This window comes from Paramisgurnus dabryanus, chromosome 24 (assembly GCF_030506205.2).
Source record: "Paramisgurnus dabryanus chromosome 24, PD_genome_1.1, whole genome shotgun sequence".
Taxonomy (NCBI): Eukaryota; Metazoa; Chordata; class Actinopteri; order Cypriniformes; family Cobitidae; genus Paramisgurnus; species Paramisgurnus dabryanus.
In genome coordinates, this window is record NC_133360.1 from 27034304 (window position 1) to 27055091 (window position 20788).

Genomic DNA, 20788 nt, shown 5'->3' on the forward strand with positions numbered 1-20788 from the left:
TTCTGACTAGAATTAGTCGAGGGGGTTTTATGATTCTGTGGTTCACGACTTCTTAAAAGTTTCATCAATTGTGCATTATGGGATGTGCAATAAATGCATAGAGAGTTAAGTCTATTTATTATTAAAGTATTTGTTAGTAATACACTTATTTTGGTGAAAATTTCAATAATTGCATTGCAGGCTGATTTAAGCCGCGGTCACACTTTGGCTGGACGTTGCTGTGGGGAGCAGCTCATCAGTTTGATCTTTTACTTCATTTATTTGTACTTTTCAGTAGAGAGAAAGGTCACACAGTGATGTACCAGTTTTGTACTGATCACAATGCTTCACATGATATGAATTCACAGAGCTTTGACTTGAACTTTGCTATGCAGCGACCTGCGAAATATAATCACACAAGTTTGCATATCCAATCTGACACATTCACTTGTGTATGAATGGAAGTCAATGTAATGAAAAGTGTAGTGTGACCGGCCCTTTAAGCAGCGCAGCATCTTCTTCTCTTCTTACTAGATCACAAATTTAATTTGATCATTACTGTGATTGTTCTGTCACTCGTCTTTGTGGAGATCGTCTGGGGAAAAGTCGACACATCAATCCTATTATAATGCCTGTGATGGAGCAAGACATGACGGCAGAATCTGAAGATGTAGAAATGATTTGCCCATGGCCGTATTTGTCCAAGATCATGTCTCTTAAAGAAACAAACAGTAAAGTTTACACGTTCGTATGTAATCTGTGCAAACTTTAAATGAACAAATATGTGCATTGATTCATTGAAATAAATATATTAATTAAAATAAAACATCTTAAAAAAGATTACTTCGGAGTGTAAGGACAATAAGGGCAGCTGCTCTCCACAGGTTGAGTTTCAGTGAGGTTGAATTTATTAACTTGTAGAGAAAACATACTGGCATTACATTCAGTCTGAGAAAATATATCCTTGAGTATTTAATCTCATGAAATTCAGAGATCTGCGTGAGGTTCATCAGTTTGCTGGTCGTGTGGAGTATCTGGGAAACACACTGAGAATCAAAGACGTCAGCATGAGTGACACTGCTGTTTATCAGTTTAGGATCTTCAACGACACATCAGATGAATTTGCTGGTTCTCCTGGAGTCTTTCTTATTGTTACAGGTAACTGCTCATAATAATGCTGTATTTAACACATTTATAAAGACTAAAGTGATGCTATTGATCATAAGAGCTTTTACCATTGTTGTTTTCTTTATCTTTTGTTAAACAATAATTGGATAACATTTTGAAATGAAAAAGCCCTGTCATGAACTGATGTTTATGTTGTGAATTTTACACTTGTTTTTGAGGTTGTCTCTGATATGATGTGTTTTGCTTACCAGTCTAATCTAGTATTAAACTGAAGCTGGTATAAACTGGTTTTCTGGGCAGAGATGTCTATCACACAGTCTCATCCTGTTTAACTGGGTGGTTTGTGGTAAAGCCGATCAAGTTTTTATGCTGATTCAAGATCAGGACACTCATTTTTAATCTGACTTTAGAATTAAAAATATATTTGTTTAATGTTTTTGCGTTTGATAGATAGTTTCATGTAAATTGCTTTAATTTAATCTAAACCGATCAGAGACCCCATAGTATTATTTTTTTTCTGATTTTGGAAGTCAATGGGGCCTCTGATCGGTTTGGTTTCAACATTACTCAAACTATCTTCCTTCGTGTTTATCAAAAAAAGAAGACATTAATACAGGTTTGTAACAACATGATAGTGAGTAAATGATGACACCTTTTGTGTTCACAGTATACAATTTATCAGTATGTGTGCGTTACATTCGACAGTAAGTGAATTTAACACGATATTCCACCATCTTAAATGAGATTACAATCTGAAGGGAGTGAATGTGTGCATAGTTAATAAATGAACATCAGTACATCAATTCACCAGAAGTAGAGACGGTTAATCTGTCATCAATTAGAAGAAACTATTGAGTTTTTGTATTGGCTGCATGCGAGTATACACAAATGTTATTATTATTATTATATCATTAACTTTTACCTCAGTGAATGTTAGCTGCAGTAGTTTATCAAACATATCAAAATATGTATTCAGACATACTACTCGCCTCGCCTACTGCTTTCGCCTACAATAAAGTATGGAAGAAGGCGGTTTTGCACGCAGCACAAGACAATTTCCTTGTACATGTTAACCTGCAGTACTTTAAACTAAATGTGATTCTGACATCATTTACAAACAAACACACATCCAACAGCAAGAAGTTCATAGAGAAGATGGAGTTGTATGTTGTTCATTTTTAACTCTTTAAGGACCAGAGAGATGTTGTTTTGGCTTTACATTACAGACAGAAAGAGAAAGGAAATACATTTCTTAGTTAAATCTTTAAATGAACATAATAACCTGATTTTAAACAGATTTTTTCAAATATAACTAGTTGTCAAGGAACTTTAAGCTCCTTTGCACCCTGCTTATTTTTGGATCCACATGAGTTTCATTGGAAAGTCTGGAAGGAAGTTTTGCACATACTTCACTCCTTACACGTGCATTACATATTTAATTTTCTGAGCAATATCAGCTCCATTTAACACTTTTACAGGTTTTAAAACAATTACATTCATTTCTTAATGGTTTCCCCAAATTCCAATGTAGAAAATATTAAACATGCAGATTATTAGTAATGAAAGGAACAGGTTTATAAAAATATAAAACATAATCTGTCCTGTGAATGGAGTTGAGACTGTTTCTCAAGAATAAGAGCACTAGCAGTAAAAAGATGAAGATTAATGATTAGATTTTTTTCTGCTGGAGACATAAAAGATGAAGTAAAGATAAGAGACATCTTTTACAGAACTCAGCAATAATTAACAGCTATAAATTAACTTTTAATATAATAGTATGTAATAGTTGTCAAAATATGTAAAGTCCAAGCATGTTATGAAATGCTTTCCTTCTTCTTATGCTATGAAAAGTGTTTAAAAGTGAAGGAGAGTCTTTCTTTAACATCCGCTTGAGTACGATAATCAGATCATTAAATGATCTACCACAACTTCAGATATTGACACAACTTTACAAACCAGTTGAAGTCAGAGATCTCCACAAGCACGTATGTATACACATGTATATGTATTGAATCTTTGAAATGTTACGAAAAACAAGCATGTTAGTTGTGTTTTATTTTACTGTAATAACTGTCTGATGAATTGAGCGTCACAATGATGTTTTGTTTTCTCTCAGGAACAAGAAAAGAGTTTTGTGTCTTATGTGACTTTCTACAAAACTACATCATGAACTCCAGACTCTCATCATTGATCCTGCTGTTACACATTCAAGGTATGAACACTTTTGAGTAGACGAAAGTTTTGTGATTGTTGGACATTTGGGAAAAGCATCAGTGTTGTTTACTGCATTAAGACAGTGATATAAGTCAAGAGTCATACAAACCTTAATTATTCAAACAAGAAAATGTAGAAGCTGTCACCGGGGCAGTGCACTTTCAAAAGTAAACTTTATTTTTACCTAAACAGTGCATATAAGTATCTCAAAGTTACACATTGATACATCTGAGGTGTGTAAATAGTTCATATTAGGATAATGTTTTTTTCTGACAGTGTAAAGAGAAGCTGGAGAGACCAGAATGTAACCACAAAGTTGTCTTCCCACAGACGCTTTACATGTAATTGACTGCTTTGTGTTTGTAAGGGTGGATTCACTACAGTGGTTCAGTCTGTATGAACGCTGAAATGACTGAGAAATGTTGACAGCAAGAACTTCTTGTCAATTATCACCCTTTTTAAATAGAAATAAGCGCAGTTATGATAGCAAAATATGTGGGAGAGCATTGCTAGAATATTAATATATATTTCTCAATCAGATGCAAAAATAAATTGGTCACATGTGCAGAACATTAAATGTTGTGTTCAAGTTCACGTCTTATATTTATCTATTTTTTATCTCTTATTTACTCTCACATAATTCTTTTTACAGAAACATGCGCAAGGCAATGGCCATGCATTATTATGATGTCACGTGCTGTACATTCTGCAGCATTCATGAATACTTTCATAACATTAGGACAAAAGCCTTTTGAAAATTGTATTTTCATTGCCTATATCTGAAAACGTCTTAAAACAACTTTCTCCAACTCAGCTTTATATATTTATCCAGAGATAAAGCGTAAACTCGACAAGAGATGCGGTGCGCTGGGTAGGGTTGCCAAGTCCTTTGCTTTTTTCGGCTACTGTTTAAACTGTCTCCACAGGTTTTTTTCATGCGGGTTAAAGATGAAAGGATTTTGTTTATTAGTTATTGGTATTTGGGCTGTGAATTTTTGGTTTAATGTTTAGGGTGCATGTAAGCTGTATTGTCGTAACCTTCAAACGTATCAAATTCAGTCGGATTGACAAAATTTTGTGTATGTAAACATATCCATTGAGTACTGAAATCTAGGGCTAATGACCTGAACCCCAGAGCTTAAGTAAAAAAGAAAAGCATAGAAATAAAAGAGGAGCGACTAGGAGAAGTTACACAATATCAGGTGTTTCAAAACTTCATACCCGTCATTTTTTGTCTTCTTTTGTACTATGGCTTCATAAGCTGGGATTTTACCCTGAATTTTCAGCCAAGATGGCGGTGGTGCTGAACTCAAGCGCATCAGGCGTTAGATCACCGCAGGAGCATCAGCTCTGCTTATTTGTGACCCTGAACTAATTTGTGCTCTTAGTAGATTGTTGGTCATTATGGAAATAAGCTGTTGCGCCTGTGTCTTAATTTTAATAACATTTTTAGTAAATAACTCGCAGATATTAGCACTCCAATCAGCGCTTTTTTTTGGAATTACGCTCCCATGCTAATTTTCCCCATTTAGTAAATCTGTCCATGTAACGTAACAATAAGTATGTAACAATGAAATGTTGTCCAATTTAGTACTCACTCATATAGTTTAATTCTTGAAAGAAATTATTTGTTTGTGTGTGTGTCTGTGAACATTTAGTGTGGTGAATGTAAACTCACCTGACTTTTACCATTCTAATAAAAAATATTAATAACAGTAACCTACCTAGGTCAAATCTTAAACACGGGTCTATAAATAAGGCTTTATTGTGGTACATAGGCAGTCATTTAGGCACAACAATAGTTTTCTGTTTGAATGTTCAGCTCAAGTCTAGAAGGCCCAACAAGTCATGATGCCAAACATGAATCAGAATAAGTTCAGGTATTGCACATCTTTAGCAGACCACCTAAAATCCACTAGAATGCAGGAAATCACATCTACTTAATCCAAAATTTCCTTGGGGTGAACCTTTAGCTACAGTATGTCGCCTCACAGAATGTTACCAATATTGTGTTACCATCTCCAGTAGGCCGCCCCATCAACCAACTTGTGTGACTGCATGCGCCGCATAATTTTGATCACCCCTGACAAAATCTCACTCCAAGGTTTTTTTGAAAAGTTGGCAGATATGAACTCAAGAGTTGCAGAAAGGAGCAGATGTGTACAACAAATGTGTAAAAACAACAACAGTAGCTTGTTGATGCTTTTGTTAAAGCTTACAACAATGTCATTAATGTTTTAGAGGCTTCTCACATTCATCACATTTTTTTATTCTGGCTAACAGTTTAACTTTCTACTTGCTTGTTGTTCGCAACTACTTGATTTGATATTTATTTAAGCAGAAAGGTCCCATTGAGATGCAGTTTCTCTTCTATCCTGGTTGTGATTTATATCAGCAACTCATTTGGAGAGTAATGTAATGACTTTGTTGGGTCAGTACAGGGTTTAGATTAATCCAGGACTAGACCTTAGTTATATTAAGACGTTTAAGTAACTTTTACAAACACCTTACACAAAAAATACTGGTGTGCATCTTTTGACAAAACATTGGCACTGATAAGTTTAGATAATTGGTAACATTTTACAATAAATTTGAATTTTTTAACATTATTAAATACATCAGCTAACTTGAGGTCAAGTAGGTCTGATTTAAAAGAAAAACTTAGATTTATTCAAATTCATTTATATCATTGTTCTCTAGTGCAGGATTTTACATTTGGATCTCAAAAATATGCTTACATTTACATTATACTGTGTTACGAATGTCAATAATATTTCATATTTATTTTCAGGGTCCCTAACATTGGATAACTTTAATGTAACCTGTGATGAACTGAATATTTGTGCTCTGAGAGGGGACACGTTTACAGTGAGGTGCTCTTACTCAAACATCAACATCACAACTGGGTTCTGGTTCAGTCAGAAACAGAGAACAAACTGGAGAAACAAAGATGAACCTGAAGATTTGACTTTAGATTCAGATTACTCAGGACGAGTGGATCAGTGGATCACTAAAGATTACTCAAAACTCACAATAGATTATCTGAGAGAGAGAGACAGTGGAGAATATCAGCTCATGATCATTATGAAGGATGGAGTTAAACATCTCAGCTCAGTCACAGTCAATCTAACAGTCACAGGTACATTTACATTCTCATCAGTCCAGTTAAACTCTTTTCATTTCTCATCTAATGTAAGGTTTTGTTTATTTAGGTTTACAGGTGAAGATGAATCCTGAATCTACAGGACAGCGAGTAAAACTGAGCTGTGATTCCTCCTGCCCTTTAACATCTAAATATGATTACGAATGGTACAAGAATGGAAAATATTTAACAAAAAACCAAAGCATATTTGTGTCATCCAGTGGAAACAATGACAGTTATTACTGCACTGAGTCTCGTTCAGATCCCTCTTCATCTGTGTGTGAGTCTGACATTTATAAAATATTTACATTAAAATTGAAGAACAAACTTTGCAGTTTTCTTGTTGATTCATATACAGTATGAGTGTGTTTGTAATTGATTGTGAATGTTACAGCAGTATTTTGTGACTCTTTCAGGTTTTTCTAACAGTGGTTGTTGGGGTGTGACTTACACCTCTAGAAGAGTTTGTGCTTTAGTGGGATCAACAGTAGATATTCACGCTTCATACTCACATCCCACTGGATATACAGTAAAGAAAACATACTGGGATTACCTTTTTATTTATAGTGGGGATTTCAGTTATCTGCGTGAGGTTCATCAGTTTGCTGGTCATGTGGAGTATCTGGGAAACACACTGAGAATCAAAGACGTCAACCCGAGTGACACTGGACGATATTACTTCAACATCATCACTAACACATCAGATAAAGTTTCTGGTTCTCTTGGAGTCGATCTTATTGTTACAGGTAACTGCTCATAATAAACTCTCTGTAAAGCTGCTTTCACTGATCAGATTTTCTGAATATATTTATGCTACATATTAAGAGTCCTTATATATATATTTTTTTATCTTTTGTTAAACAATGAGTAGATTACATTTTAAATATTAAAATGCTAATGCTATCAATAATTTGAGCCAATCATCTGAAATTTCATCTCATCTGAACACTGTATGATGTTTATGTTGTGAATTTGTTTTTGAGGTTGTTGAAAATAATATGATGTGTTTTGATTACTGCATATATGATGCTGCTGTATCTCAATGGCTTCATTACCAGTTAGACTATGCAGTTTACCAGCTTGCAAGCATGGTTGACCGGATGCTGGTGAATAGTGTAATGTTGGTAAGCAGCCAGGCCAGCAGCAAACCAGCACTTACCAGTCTAATCCAGTATTAAAACTGAAACTGGTATAAACTGGTTTCATGAGTTGTCACACGGTCTCTTTCTGTTTAAGTGGGTGGTTTGTGGCAAATTTGCAAAGTCGCTCAAGATTTTATGTTGATGTTGAGGACACTCATCACAGAGGTCTTCAGATTTAAAACAAATACACTAATCAACATTTAATGTTAATCAAAAAGTTGCTCTTAGACAAAAACTATTGTATTGTTCAAAACACAAAAATAACTTTTATGAAAGGTTTTGATCCACTTAAAATGTTGACTGTATGTTTATGTTGCACTCTTGTGTTTGACAGATGCTTTCATTTAAAGAAATTTAAGCTGTGTTCATATTATATATTTTATCTGTATGTGGTGTTTGATTGCATGATCTTGCCATTGTTCACATCATACTGAATTGAGCTGAATCAAACATTTCAGACCTAACTTTGAAAATTAGTTGATGTGAACTCTGTTATATGAAATCTCAGGTACACGGGTGAGAAGCAGTCCAGACCCTGTGATAGATGGAGAAAAAGTGATATTAAGCTGTTCTGGATGCACTCTGGATATCAAACATACTTACATCTGGTATAAGAATGGACAACAGGTAACAGATGGATTGAGATTATTAAACAAGCTGTACCTGGACTCAATCAGCAGTGGGGAGCAACACGAGTATTCCTGTACTGTAAGAGGTAACACAACATGTCATCATACATCTGACTTTACTGTTAAAACATTACTTTAATTGGTTACACCTAAAAAATTAAATTTTTATGTTGATCCAACCTTTCAGTTTTTAGAATTTTTTACTGCAGTGTCAGAAATGTATCATAATCTATGACCATCACTGAGTAGTAAATGAAAATGCAACATGAAATGATATATTGATCAACATGTCAAGTTAAATATGTTTTACTCTGTAAACTCGATGTGAGAAAACTGCGGAGCTTAACATTGCAATAGTAATGATGAATATTCAGTATTACTGTAAATACAGGCCAGGCTTACATTTATATAAACTACATGCAAGCTCCCTGTGCAAAAGTGTCATCAGTGATTCACCTTGCTGTGTTTGTTACGACCAGCGCATATAGGGGAGAGTGGGGTAAAGTGAGACATTTTTTACATTTGCTCCCCTCTAAGCGAGCTAAAATGATATATCAGTCAAATTTACACATTTCCCATTAATTCAGGATGTTTCCTAGCTATGGAAATTACCAGAATGTATTCAGGACGAAGAGCAGTAAAAATATGATTGTTTTAAAAAAAGTGGTCTTGTGTCTCACTTTACCCCAGCTTAGGGGTAAACTGAGACAGACCAGAAAAATCAAGGGGGTAAAGTGAACCAGCTCGGGGTAAACTGATCCACTTACTTTTTACACTCTGAAACTACCATAACAGCACATATTGTAACAGATAAAATCCTGACGGCTAGCTTGACAACCACACATTCCAGAACTAATGTTGGACTAGTAACAGAATCAAGGGGATTGGTCAATTAAGAACATTATTTTTCTAAACACTTGAAAGTACAGTAACTCTGAACCAAAATCAAATACAACATAACATAATTCAAAAGTTATATTTTTTGGCCAGTTTTTGCCTTTATTTAACAGTGAGTTTTGGAGAGGACAGGAAAGTACAGGGAGGAGAGAAGGGTATTGGATCGGCAAATGACCACGAGCCGGGAATCGAACTCCCAGAAAGTGTGAAAGCACCACATGTCGGAGCGCTGCCCACTGTAGACCATTGGCTCCGACAATTCAAATTTTTTTAATTAACATTCAAATGACATATAGAACCAGTTAGATTAGAACGCAGTCTGGGGGTCAGAACAAAGGACCCTTAGAGCCAGCTAGTGTCTGCGGGTCAGCGCAAAAGACAATCAGAACCATCTATCAATATTTCTATCCCTTGCAGCTGCTCTTACTGTGGGTTCACACCAGACGTGAGTTCAACGATTTGTGAAAGTAGATTACATTCAAAGTTAATGCAAAGACACGATCAGACGCATCCTCGCCTGGGGCGATGCGAATGACGCCATATGAGCGGAGCATTTGCCGCGAAAACACACACTATTCACCTCAAACATGTCTTCGCCCAAGTTGAAAATATTTATCTCGAACGAAAAATTTGCATGACACAATGTTAAATCCCGTGAGTAATCTAGAGTGAATAATGCTACGTACACACCAAATGCGGGGCAGTGCGTTACTTGATCTAGATTACTCGCAGGATTTAACATTGTGTAATGGAATTTTTCGCTCAAGTTGAATATTTTCAAATTGGGCGAAGACATGTTTGCGGCGAATAGCGCGTGTTTTCGTGGAAAACGCGCCACCCATATCACGTCATTCGCATCGCCACATGCGAGGACATGTCTGATTGCGTCTTTGCATTGACTTTGTATGTAATCTACTTGCGCAAATTGTTGAACTTGTGTCTGGTGTGAACCCACAGTGCCATGATGCCTCGCGTTTGGTGTGTACATAGCATTAGAGAATTCTTTCCTTCCTTGACCTAAGCAGCTGCACTCTCCATCTCCTCAAGGGGTGTTTTTCCCCAGGCTGTCTTCCTGGTGTATTGACTAGGCATAATGGTTTTTCTGCAATGTTTATAACATTAAAAATAAAACATATGTAATGTAATATTACATTAAAATATGTTTTAGACTAAACTGAACTTGTGCCTCATGTCTCACTTTACCCCACATCATTTGTCTCACTTTACCCCACAACCACATTTTGGAAAAAAACTCTCTCTCTTGGAAATTCAGGCTAATCTTCAGCTAGCATCAACACAAGGTTTTATATGTTGGTAGTTCATAAACATGTGTGATATAAGTTTTTCTACCTGAATCAATTTGCTTTGGCACAACAGTTGATTAAGTTGACAGCAAGAAAATTTACTTTTACAAGCAAAAAATATATTTTTGTGAAAAAAACATGTTAACCACAGCAGCATGAGGTCCTGTCCTTCATGGCCAAGGGGAAATTTGAGGGGCTTAAAAACATAATGGTCATAGGACCACAAATGTGTTCCGTTGCCTAGATACAGGGGGTGTCTCACTTTACCCGATGTCTCACTTTACCCCACTCTCCCCTACTGATGATGTTTACTAACTTGTGTCGTGACCTATGAACTGAAGGTGTCATCATTGTAAAGTCTACACACATGTCCTACTCAAGTTTATTTGATCATAGTCTCAGCCTCAGACGTCACATTTAAAGTCATCCTCTGATTGGTTGAAATACACATGTAAGTTGTGATTTTTATGAGTTCGCTCGGAAACAACATAAAGCCGTCTGATTGAAGAAGAAAGTTGTCATGTTTACATCGATGACATTATTCTTCATCCAGATCGAAAAACGCTGTATTTTTAAAAGTATGAGAGATATTTTAAAGTGTTTTTATCTTGTTGTTATAAACTTTAGTTTGTAGTTTAGTTTGAAGGGTAACACTTTATTTTACGACCCGCAAAGTACCGCGTAATTAAACCGAATTTACAGCGTACCTATTTGTAACAACAGAGTACCTCTACAGTACGTACTTGTAGTTATAAGGGAATAATATTTTAAGTTTGGGGTAATAAGGGGGTAAGAATATATGGAAAATTATTCTCTAAGTATTTCATAACTACAGGGTACCTATTGTAATATTACGTGGTATGTATGACTTACGTCTATGGGTAATATGGTCTATGTGTAATATGTTTTTTTTTTCATATTTGCTACTTACCTGATGAAGTGTTTTGTATAGCCTACAGTTGATGTCTACAAGCCACGTCGGCAAATAAAATATAACACACAATAAAAATAATAGCAACTTGTACCTCTTTGATCTGTATATGTATACAGGAGTTACCAGGTAACTCTTATATTTGCGGGCTGTAAATTGAAGTGGGGCTTATTCCCCGATTGTTCGGTGTATGTACCAGGTAACTCACATATTTGCGGGCTGTAAACTAAAGTGGGGCTTATTCCCCGATTGTTCGGTGTATGTACCAGGTAACTCACATATTTGCGGGCTGTAAACTAAAGTGGTGCTTTGTTCACCTCTTGTTATAGGGTAAATACCATAAACATACAGAATATTGTTATTTTTATTTTAAAACAACTTATTTCAAAACATCTTTAAAACACTATAATTAAGCCAACACTTAATGTTTATTATCACATAACTTTTATTTAAAATAAAAAGTCATGACAATTTTTCATTGTTTTTGCGGCTTGGCTTCCTCTGTTGGTGTTCTTGTCCACTCGGATGATGAGTTGATGTCGTCTCACAAATGCTGTTCTGCATTACATATAAAAAACATAAATGAAAGCCTTCAGTAAATGTTTCTTCACTGTGCCTTGACAGAAACAGAGTTTTCTAAGCCAGTTACGTTTATAAATTTTAGGCTTACTTATGTGCTAGCTAACCTGCTACCGTTAGCTAGCAACTTTCTTGAAAAACATTGTTTGAAATGCGTGAGTCATGTATTAACAAAACCAGTCACCTTATCCAGCATGCGGAACCTGCTAACATCACTCGCAGCTGTACTCCACATTGTAGAACGTTTTTAAAACCTCTTAAAGAAATTTCACCTCAGGATCACGTTCCAGCAAACCTCCTGCAGACGGCTGCGCGCTCTACACCTGCGCACTAACCTACGCATGTAGTCGTCTTTTGCTTTAGCGGGAGCTGATATCTGCTGTTGTTTCATTCTGGTTTGCCATTTCATAAATTATATTTGGCTAAAATACTTGTGTTTACAGTAAATAAATTGCAAAGCACCACTTCAAATATGTCCGCAAATGTAGGAGTTTCCTGGTAAATAATAAGTTGCTATTTGTATTGTACTTACCTTAAAAAAAAGATAACCACATTAAATCAGCTGGACTTTTGTTATTAAAAGCAAGTAATATAGGCTACTAAAATAAAAGTGATGTGCTGTTATATTTATTTGCTGATGTGGCTCGTAGACATTGACTGTATACAACATTCAGTAGTCAATATGAAAAATTCACAATAAAAAATAAATAAAACATAATTTCCCCATAGACTTGACTAAGTCATACATACCACGTAATATTACAATAGGTACCCTGTTGTTATAAAATACTTAGAGTATAAATAATTTATAATTCTTCATATTCTTACCCCCTTATTACCCCAAACTTAAAATATTATTCCCTTATACCTACAGGTTACCTACCCTGTTGTTACAAATAGGTACGCTGTAAATTCGGTTTAATTACGCGGTACTTTGCGGGTCGTAAAATAAAGTGTTACCTAAACTTCTACTTGCTATTGGATCTCCAGACAGTAACATGATTGGATGCTTTATGTGTCAGTCATATGGCCTCTCACACAGTCTGTATTAGACTTAAGTCACGAGTCACAGCAGACACTGAGAGCGGCCGAGAACGTCCAAAAATGTGTCCGCTTCTCAACTATTTGCAAATATCATGAGAAAAATGCTGGCCGACAGCCAAACATTAAGAGAAGTTGGCAAGCCAAGATTTTAACATATGCTTTCAACTGTTTGTGTAACTGGAGGATTATTGAACTGAAATCATCTGTCATTTACTTTAAATATGTGATTTATTTAGAGCTGTGTTGAACATTTGTTGAACTGTTCAGCTGTTTTGAACTTTAGGTGGTAATAAAGTTTATATTATCATTATTTTCAAAGGCATTAAATGTTCTAGCATGACCCAAAGTAAAAGTGTTTTAGCACTGCCAGTGGACAATGTAAAGCACTTCACACAGAACTTGTTTTGTGTCATGTTGAGTATTTGCACACAGCTGTCACGATCACACTTTGCTGTGTAGCGCTGTGATAACGGCTGTAGTGAGACTGAAAACTGAGAGGCAGAGCACCATTTATTTTTGGTTTATATTTTCGGCTTTTTTCTTTTAGCGGCCGATGATTTTGAAATCATCTTTGTGATGACGAAAAACAGAAAAGTAATATTCTGAATGTTCTGCCTTCTCGAAGTATAACTGAGTTTGTGTCTTTTTCTTCTGAAATAAAACCAATGGACAAAACAAAACAAATGAAGAAATGAACAATACCAATGAAGAGATGGATGAAACTATTAAAGAAATGGACAAAACCAATGAAGCAATGGACTTTGTCCCTCTGTTGGTGTTTCTGCCTCAGTTTCTCATTATAGGAGCTGTATGGATCTGGTAAGTAAAAATATCAAGTAAAACTCAAAACTGCATAACATACAGTGAATATTCTGATATGAATTCAGATTGTAAGAGTGTGAATTTTGACCCTACAGGTTTTTCATCAGCATGAATAAATTGAACTCATCTAAAAACAAAACTGATGACAAACAAATAGAGGTGAGAAAATCTGTATATCTGTATGTTAAATAAACTAATGGTCAGATTTTATAACATTATCTCTTTCTGTGTGTTTGTCATTGTTAGATGTTGCAGGTCTGTGAGTAGATCAGCTGTCTGTCCATCAGAACTACTGGAATGATGTCACAACTCTCTTTATGACATCATCACCTAGCAACAGTCTCTCAGCAGTGACATCAGTGATGCAGTGATGTCATATACAGTGACATATTAATGACAGCTCAGTGTAAATAATCTAATGCTTATTCGTTGAAGTATTGAGTTTATCATTCAACAGTCTTGTGTCAGTGTCAGATCAACTGTAACATCACAATGCATAAATCCTGTAAAAACTTTGCTATAGTTTTACAAGATTGAAACAATAAATTGTCCATGTTGATTTGGGATTTTTAGTGTTTTTGACAAACTATAGGCCGATGAATGGAGAAGATAAAACAAAGCCGAGTTTTGGCTATTTGTTGATAGGAAGACTTTCATTTATTTCACATCTTTATTTATTGTGCTATTCATTTACACTGAACCGTTTACTCCTAACAAAATGTGATTTTGTAACTATATTATAAATGTTTCATAAGTAAATTTTATATACATAATTTGACCTGTAATATCACTGTTTTATTTTTTTTTAATCCACCATTAAGGTATATTCTTTACTGTAATTTCTTCCTTATTTTCATGTTTTTAATGAAATAGTAACATTTTAAGTCTAATGGTGGGTGGTGATGGCGCAGTGGATAAGACACTCGCCTTTGGTGTGAGAGACCCGGGTCCGAATCCACTGTGACGCACCATTGGGTCCCTGAGCAAGACACTTAACCCCTAGTTGCTCCAGAGGCGTGCGACCTCTGACATATTCAGCAATTGTAAGTCGCTTTGGATAAAAGCATCAGCTAAATGAATAAATAAATATGTAATTCACTGTAAAGATTAAAATGTTTGCATTAAACCAGTCTGGTGAAAATGTTCTGCCATCTACTGGAAAAAAAACACCTAAATAACATGAACTTTAAGCTAAGTGAATGCTGTCATATAAGGCCTGCATTACAATTAATTTATTATTTACTTGTCTTTGCATGTTAAGAGAAGTATTATAATATAGAAAACAATGACACTCAACAGATTTAAGGAAGATTATTGAATATTTTTTATGTAAATTAAGTTAAAAACTGTATTAAACAATAATATAGTTAAAGCATAACAAAAATAATCTCAGATTTTGATGGCACTGTGAGCAGCAGTGTTTAGCAGCATCAGATCACAGCGTACAACATCAACAGGATTTCTCCAGATCTGCAGGCACAACACTTCCATATCCATTCATCTTTTTAAGACTGAGTTGGTCAGCGATAGCCAGGGGCTCTTTTTCAAGTTCACGTCTATTTTTTAAGGCAAACATCTGACTGATCTCCACAAAAGTTTTGTTCTTTGTCTCAGGGACAACGAAGTAGACATAGAGCGCCACGCCAACACACACACCACAAAACACCAGATAACAGAAAGCACCAGCTGACATCTGGAAAAACATTGAACAATATATCAGATAAATATGAAAGTGAGTGAATAGATCAATGAAATAATCTCATTTGTATCTCATATATGTAAATATATCATATATGTTCATGTTCCCTGAGGAAGTCTTACCTGTAGGAATGGAAATACAAAGCCCACAGTGAAGTTTGATATCCAGTTGAGAAATCCTCCTACAATGTAGGCAGCAGGTCGATGAGACTGTTTAAAGAGCTCTCCTGTCAACAATAATGAGACACCGGCTGCACACAAGATGCATTTGATTATTAATTGTATTGAAAAGTGAGTTATAAAAGACTTTATTATTATGAGTTACACCTCACATTCATTTTAAAGCAGGACATTCATCTTTAAATAGCAGAGACCTGTGATACTAATCTGCCCCTAGGTGGCACTAGTTGCTCAATTTAATACATTAGAGATCTTTTGGGGTTTGACAAAGTAATAAACACCCAAACTTTGCAATTATCTCTTGTTTTTCTTTTCTTTGTTTAAACATGAAGTTATATATAAAGTTTTATTTAGCAGAGTTTATTTTTTGAGCTCATAAATCATGTGTCGCTTGTCTGAAATTCTGTGAGCCCATTTAGTGCAATATCTGTAAACATAACAGCTTCATTAAGAAAGCTCAAACTTGATCTTTTAGACATTTTACGACTACTCTTCAGAGATAAATCCAGTAAATGAGCAGGCAAACAATGTGTAATGATGAGACCCAATGTGACGTCCTCACCAGGCCCTATACAGAATCCAGCAATAATCCCAACCACACAGACCACACTGATATAATGCATGAAGGACACACGAGTCTGACAACAGAAAAACACAAACACAAGTCACTAGAAATCTGAAATTATAATTAAGATTACAATTAAATTAAAGACAACTTAAAAGTAAAGGTAAATAGCACATAACACACAAAGAGTTCAGAAATCATCAGAATTACCTGTAACTGAAGTGAAAAAGTAATTCCAGCACAGCAAATGCACATAAAACTAAAACCACCGATCATTAGCGGCCTCCTGCCAACACGCTCAATAGTGAAGCACTGAAGATTCAGAAAAACACTGTTAGACGCTTTAAACTCAAAGAGTTTATGATCATATTATACAATGAAGAAAACAACAAACAAACAAAAATATAAAAAACAGTTTTAGACGTTTCTGTGGAGTTATGTGAAAGCAGTTGAGCACAAAATGTTTATAAAGCAAAATCTGTTGTAATAAAAGTTATAAAGTTATACATTTTTATGACTTGTCATGTAATTATTTATTTATTTATTTGTGAACTTTTGTATTACTCTTCTATATATTATACCTGCATACAATATCAGATTTTACTGTAGAAACACAATCTGAAGAGTATAAATTGAGTTTCTGCATATATTGGCAGCCTATAGTTAGATCAATCATGCCCAAGAGCACCGCTTACTCGTGATTAAATCATGATAATGCACGAGATCTTAATCTGTTTTAACATTCAATGTAATCTTACACCTATGAGTCCAGCGATGACTTCTATGGCTCCTGTGCCTACTGTTGTATACTGGATCTGATGAGCAGGAATGCCGGCATTCTCAAAGATTGAATTGGTGTAGAACCAGATCTAAAAATAGAGAAGTCAAATCAGTCCTGTTTTTATCTACGACAACATTATTGTCTTTTTCACACAACATTCACACCGCATCGATTCCCGACAGCTGCATTCCCGCATTGACCACAATGATGGTGATAAGTTGCCAGTGCACGGACGAATCCTTGAAGAGCTGTAATACTGAGACCGTCTTCACTGAGGTCAAAGTTCGCTGCTCTTCCTGCATCTCCTCCACCTCAGCCTGGATGTTACACTTAGCACGATACCACTTCAATGCTACGTCAAGCAGGACAGAAAAGCATCATAACACAAGAGAATCAGACGACAAGATCACATGATATCATATAATGACAGAGAATCAAAACACAGATTATGATATTTATTGATCTGCTCATTCACCAGAAACAAGGAGCATCTTTTAACAAAAAACAAATACAGGGTTGGTACAAAAAAAACATGATGTGCACAAGCAAAGCTTACACGTATTTATACAAGACAAGAACCGATTAATTAAATACCAACAAACAAAGAGACGGAGCAACACAAGAACAAGACGAAACAAGACACTAAAACCACAGAAGACACAGACCAGGATGTCACAATCTTTGAATCTGAAAGTCTTTACCTGTGATTGTGGCATGAATGTTCTGCTTTTCTATCAAAACAACCCAGTCTCACACCCATGGCGTCAATATTTGACGACACTTGACCATGCGTCAATATGTTGACGCGGAGGGTATACCTTTCGCGTCACTTTTTGACGAACTGGGGACTTCAATACTATCAGGTACGCGAAATTCTCTTTCCTATTTTCTTACCATTTTCTACCATTTTCGCGTCGGTTTAGGGTTAGATTTATGACGCCATGGGTGTGAGACTGTGTTGATCAAAAGATATCTTGGACTCTCTGGGAACCATGGCAAGAAGACGAGCTGTATGAATGTGGGCAATATGACAAGAGAGAGGAACAGAGGCCAGAACTCTTCCTGTGTGGAGACAGCAGATCAAAAATACAACAACACTTCACAATAAAGTTCATATCAGTAAATACATCAACTAAAAATGAACAGCAGTTTTTAACATAAAAATAGTTTTAAATGATTTCAGTAAAGGATTGAGGACTTTCAATCGAGACTCACCTTGCCTAAGATCTCATGAAGCCCCAGAACCTGAGCAATAAATACACCCAAACAGATGAAAATGCTGGGCATGAGTCCCAGGAATCCACGGAGATTCTTTGGAGCAATTTCTCCAAGAAACATGGGCACCACGCTGAGAGATATCCCTACAACAGCACGACAGACAGAGGACACATCAGTAAAGCAGATAAATGCATGAAGAGACATCACAACATAAGATTACTAATAGCACGAGAAATGCGAGGCAAAAGATTGTTTTTTAGAAAAAGATTGTAAATTTTTAAGACATTGCTTTACCTGAATGTATTCCTGTAATGAAGCGACCGATAATAATCATTTCTGGTGAGCCACATAACCGACTGAAGCCCATCAACCCTCCACCTACAAACACCAGTAACTGTGCTGCGTATCAGCGTCCCTTTCCTACAAATTAGACAAACACACAAAGTTGCTTTGGATAAAAGTGTCTTCCTATTACATTCATGTAAATATATTTGTACACATTTGAGATTGAATAAATGAGTCTTTAATAACTGTGATAAAGAGCATAGCCTGTATGCATTTATTTCTAACATTACACCATTAGCTTTTTATCTTTCATTACAAAAATAAATTAATTCTGGGATCTGAAGCTTCGTTTTCTACCTTCCAAATTTGGTAACCTGTATTCCTACTGTGAGAGAGCCCAGCAAGCCTCCAATGGCAAATATAGACACAGTGATTGAATAGAAAAGCGTAAGATGCTCTTCATCCACTCCTGACCCATAACGTCTCACAATGGTTTGGTTATAAAAGTCCTTAATGTACTAATGAAGAACAAGAACAATGAAAAACATCTCTAACTCCTTTCTATGTAGTCTGCCATCATAATATTAATTTATATTTTATAAAATGAATAATCTAAAAGTTAATTTAAATAATGTGATGATCAGCATTTGAGCCTGAGTCTAAACAGTGAGTCCTGTAACACAAAACAGTATTAGTTTCACTCATATTATTCATATTTAGGTCACTTACTAGCGCAGGAGAATTAACCACAGCCAGATTATAACCATAAAGCAGAGAGCTTCCCAATGACGAGAGCAGCGCTACTGCCAACAGGGACAAGGTAAGATGCTGTTAAAAAAGTGACAAATAATCATTCAAGCACTTCAAATAACATTCATTAAAGAGATTGTTTATCTAACAATTAAAAAATATATTTTATTATCACCACACTAATCATCCCTATAGGGCTTTCTTTCTTGTACTAAACCAAATCTTTTTTTTTTGTGAACAGTGCCTTAATCTTCGTAAACTTTGAGAGGAAATAAAGATTACTGAATGCAAACATAGGTTTGATGAAAAACATTACATATTCCTTTATATTTCTTATATTTAATATAACATTAAATAGTCTATTGCTGTTTAAGAGACAAACCTCTCAAGAGAAAAGTATACATTAAACCTAAATTAAAGCTACATACCCTTGTACATGTCCTGTTAGGATCTTTCAAAACCTCCTCTGCCATTTGTAGGACTGAATGTACAAATAAAACTAAAACAGCAAGCGGGTGTTGTGTATCCCATTAAACTTTTAGCTAGAAAAATCCCATTGCTGATTATTTGGGGAAGAAGGTGCGCTGTCTATGGTGGAGCTTTGCCCATTTAACACTGGTGAGGGAGAGATCCTGACTTATGAAGAGTTTAAAATGTTAAACCCACTGTCACATGCTAGCACTCGCATGATTTAACACTTTATTCACATTATATCCACTTGAACGAATGCTTGAGTAACCATTCAACATATGAGTGTTTGTTTGACGTTTAATTGATATAAAATTTGGACAAGAATAAAGTAATATAATAAAATAACCAAGATTAAACAAGGAAAAATGAATATCATTTATGAAACAAGAAAAAAATCAATGTTAATAGTTTATTTTAAGAGCTGCAAGGACCAGATGACTTTAATGTCCTGATATATAAAACTATGGTGTACTTTCTGTTTCACATGACTGTAAGTCACATGCTGTATGTTAACCATAACGAAAAAATGATCAATGCTATGCTGTATATACTGTATAGAGATGATAGAAATAAAGAACAAATGACTGATTTATATCATTGATTTAAACTCATGTGGGAGAAGATAAATGAACACTAATGTTTCTGTTCTCACATTTATTGTTTTATGACTGCAAACTCGTTCAAATCACTAAACCATTAGTTATGTGTATAACAGAACAATAAGTGCTCTTTATTCTGTCATCTTTGCATCATGATCAGGGAAATACTTTTAAATCGGTTTATGTTATGAGTATAAATTAAGGGCAATAAATATTCATATTCATTTTCATTATGGAAATGATTTAAAACAGTTAATTTGCTCTGTGACCTTTGACTTTATTAAAATAAGAGTTTTGTGTTCTGTTTGTGGCATCATCGTATTAAACTGCCTCTGGCATCCTTTACTGGTCCTCACATGACTCTGTGCTGATGCTTCACTGTACAAACATCAGTATTTAGAAAAAAAGAAGTCTTGAATATCACAGATGT

At 35.3% G+C, this 20788-nt stretch overlaps 2 long non-coding RNA genes and 1 pseudogene across 2 annotated transcripts; 1 reads left to right on the forward strand and 2 right to left on the reverse strand.

Annotated features, from left to right (window-relative positions):
* Positions 1-11712: 11712 nt before the first annotated feature.
* On the reverse strand, positions 11713-12811 carry LOC135741119 (uncharacterized). The gene is made up of 2 exons (XR_010529346.2): positions 12130-12811; positions 11713-11924 (listed from the first exon to the last, which is right to left on the reverse strand). It is a non-coding gene; the product is annotated as an uncharacterized lncRNA (long non-coding RNA).
* Positions 12812-12948: 137 nt separating this feature from the next.
* Positions 12949-14991, forward strand: LOC135741122 (uncharacterized). Its single transcript, XR_010529348.2, has 3 exons — positions 12949-13808; positions 13907-13970; positions 14058-14991. It is a non-coding gene; the product is annotated as an uncharacterized lncRNA (long non-coding RNA).
* Positions 14992-15111: 120 nt separating this feature from the next.
* On the reverse strand, positions 15112-20004 carry LOC135741103 (solute carrier family 2, facilitated glucose transporter member 9-like; annotated as a pseudogene).
* Positions 20005-20788: the final 784 nt, after the last annotated feature.